A 3,672-nucleotide genomic window follows, 5' to 3' on the forward strand; every position below is an offset into this window, starting at 1 on the left:
CCCAGCAAAGTCATCATCCAGCATTGAAGGAGAGATCAGGAGCGTCCAAGACAAGGAAAAAGCTAAAGAACTTTACCACCATTCAACCAGCTTTACACAAAAAAAATATAAACATATTTTCTTTAAGTAGAAATGGAAAGGCCATAACTAGAAATAAGAAAATATGAGAGAAGGAAAAACCTCATAGGAAAAGCCAAGTATTCAACAAATATAGCGAATTAGACATTTAAAAAATTACTATGAAGATTTTTTTTTTAAGTATCAAACTCAATTCAAACTATAAGAAGTAATTAGACGACACGTAGCACAAAAGATCTATAATATGACACCAATAACATAAATCATGGAGGGGGTAGTAAAAATTTAGTCTTTATAGAATTTATTCAAATTTAAATGCGTATCAGTTTAAAATAGACTGCGAAGATGAAAAAGAGGTATAAATAAACCTCATAGTAACCACAAACCAAAAAAAAAAAAAGATATATAAAGAACAAAAGATATGTAAAGAACAAAAAAAAAGAAGAGACATAAAACATTAAAGAAAAACAGCAAACTACAAGGGAACGGATCAAGAGAGGAATAAAGAAACAGAGGACAACTATAAAAATAACCTAAAAACAATTGACAAAGTGGCAATAAGCATGTACTTTGAATGTAAAAGGATTAAATGCTCCAATAAAAAGACATACGGTGGCCAAATAGATTAAAAAACATGACCCATCTATATACTGCTTACATGAGACTCACTTCGAATCAAGACACGGGCTGAAAGCAGAGTAGGAATTTTTAAATAATAGAAAAGATCAATGCAACTAAGAGTTGGTTCTTTAAAAAGATAAATAAAATAAACTCTTAGCCAAACTGTGGAGAAAGGAGAGCTAGCCCAAATAAATAAAATCATAAAGGAAAGAAGAGATTGCCACTAACGCCACAGAAACATTAAGAATCATTAGAGAATATTATGAAGAATTCATATGTCAACACATTAGACAACGCAAAAGAAATGAATAAATTTCTAGAAGTATATAACCTTCAAAGACTGATCCAGAAAGAAATATAAAATCTAAACAGATCGAAGCAGTAAACAAAAAGCTCCCAACAAATACCAGATGCCTTCACAGGTAAATTCTATCAAACATTCAAAGAATTAATACCTATCCTTTTAAAACTATTTCAAAAAATCCAAGAGGAAGGAATACTTCCAAACTCATTTTTGAAGCCAGCATTACCCTCACACCAAAACCAGATAAAGACATTGCCAAAATAAAGAAAAAAGAAACCAAGTTACAGGCCAATATTCTTGATAAGCGTAGATGCAGAAATTCTCAACAAAATATCAGCAAACTGGATTCGACAATATAGTAAAAGGATTATACACTATGATCTACTGGGGTTCATTTCAGGGATACAAGAATAGTTTAAAATCAGTCAATGTGATCCATCACATTAATAAAATAATGGATAAAAACCATACAATCATAGCAATAACTGTAGAAAAGGTGTTTGACAAAATTAAACATACTTTTATGATAAACCCTCTCAACAAAGCGGGTATAGAAAGAACATCTCAACATAATGAAGGAATTATATGACAAGCCCACATCATACTCAGTGGTGAAAATCTGAAAGCTTTTCTTCTAAGGTCAGAAACAAGACAAGGATACCTACTGTCACCACTTCTAGTCAAAGCCCTAGCCACAGTGATCAGACAAAATGAAGAAACAGAAGTCATCCAAATTGGAAAGGAAGAAGTAAAATTCATTATTTGCAGATGACATAATATTATATATCAAAAAAACCCTTGATACTCCAACAAAAACTATTAGAACTAAAAAATGATGCAGTAAAGTTTCAGAATACAGAATCACTATACAGAAACCTGTTGCATTTCTATGCACCAATAAAAATCAGGAGAAGAAATTAAGGAAACAATTTTATTTACAATTACATCAAAAAGTGTAAACTACCTAGGAACAAATTTAACCTAAGAGGTGAAAAACCTGTACTCTGAAAACCATAAGACTTTGAAGAAAAATAATTGAACAAGATACAAAAAAAAAAAAAGGAAGGATATACATTGCTTATTAATTGAAGAGATAAATATTGTTAAAATGGCCTTACTACCCAAAGCAATATACAAATTCAATTCAATCCCTATGAAAATACTGAAAACATTCTTCTCGGAATTAGAACAATTAATCCTAAAATTTATATGAAACCGCAAAAGGCCCTGAATAGCTAAAATAATCTTGGGAAAGAACAAAGTAGGAGGTATCGCACTCCTTGATATCAAAAAACAGGCGGAGAACCCGAATAGAAATTTCTCCTGGAAGACGTACAGATGGCCAAGAGACATGAAAAGATGCTCAACATCACTAATCATCAGGAAAATGCAAATCAAAACCACAGTGAGAAATCTCCTCACACTCGTCAGAACAGCTATCACCAATACATCAACAAATAACAAATACTGGCAAGGATGTGGAGAAAAGGGAGCTCTTGCACACTGTTGGTGAGATTGTATATTAGTTTATCCACTATGGAAAACATCATGGAAATTCCTTTAAAAATTAAAAGTAGAGCTGCCATACTATTCGGCAGTCATTTCACCTTAGTATATTTATGTGGAGAAAACAACACTTGTTCAAAAAGATGTATGCACCCGCTATGTTCATGATAGCGTCACTAGTAATAGCCCAGATATGGAAGCAACCTAGATGTCCATCGAGAGATGCATGGATAAAGAAGATGTGATACACACATCCACACGCACAAATGAAATGTTATTCAGCAATAAAAAAGAATAAAATCTTGACATTGGCAACAACCTGGATGGACCTAGAGGGTATTACGCTAAGTGAAATTAAGTCAGACAGAGAAAGACAAATCCCATATGATCTCACTTATATGTGGCATCTAAAAAAAAAACAAAAATGAGTCTACGGCCATGCCACCCTGAACGAGCCTGATCCCATCAAATCTCAGAAGCTAAGCAAGGTCGGGCCTGGTTAGTACTGGTATGGGAGAGCACCTGGGAAGACCAGGTGCCGTAGGTGTAAAAAATAAAAAATCAGGGATTGTAAGCTGACGAGGTCCTTGCAATCTGTGAGGTCAGCCGAGGGTTGCCTTGCTTAAATAAATAAATAAATAAATAAATAAATAAATAAATAAATGTTTGGAAAAATTAAAAATTAAAAAAATGAACAAATAAAGTGAATAAACAAAATAGAAACAGACTCATAGATACACAGCAGTTGGGGGATAGAAATTTTAAAAGTACACATTCAATACACATGTAACTAGAACAAAATAGGATTTCTGTATATAGCGCATTCACTCAATAAACATTTATTTTGAAGGTGGTGGGGTGGCCTAATGCCTTATTTGGAGAGGAGGGCGAGAAACAAGATGTGGACGCCCAATTACTGGGCCACAGATTCCAGTCACATTTTCTAACCGAGCAATGCCTGCATTAAAATGATGTTTTGATCTCCATCGATCTAATTCTTATAGCTATTTCTTGATTAATTCTGAACTTAGAGGACAAAGGGTTTCAATTACCCGCTTCTGAGAGCCCAGGAAGTTGCCTGCTTTCTTTCAGCATTGAATTGAGTAATGGGCCCCCGGACCACAGCAGACACCCATGGAAGATTCCTTCCTTCAGCTGACATT

The 3,672-nt window shown here is 33.9% G+C and overlaps 1 pseudogene; it reads left to right on the forward strand.

Moving 5' to 3' along the window:
* The first annotated feature begins 2,937 nt into the window (after window positions 1-2,937).
* Window positions 2,938-3,056, forward strand: LOC118611511 (annotated as a pseudogene).
* The last annotated feature ends 616 nt before the right edge of the window (window positions 3,057-3,672 follow it).

This window comes from Rousettus aegyptiacus, unplaced genomic scaffold, assembly GCF_014176215.1.
Source record: "Rousettus aegyptiacus isolate mRouAeg1 unplaced genomic scaffold, mRouAeg1.p scaffold_m13_p_14, whole genome shotgun sequence".
Taxonomy (NCBI): Eukaryota; Metazoa; Chordata; class Mammalia; order Chiroptera; family Pteropodidae; genus Rousettus; species Rousettus aegyptiacus.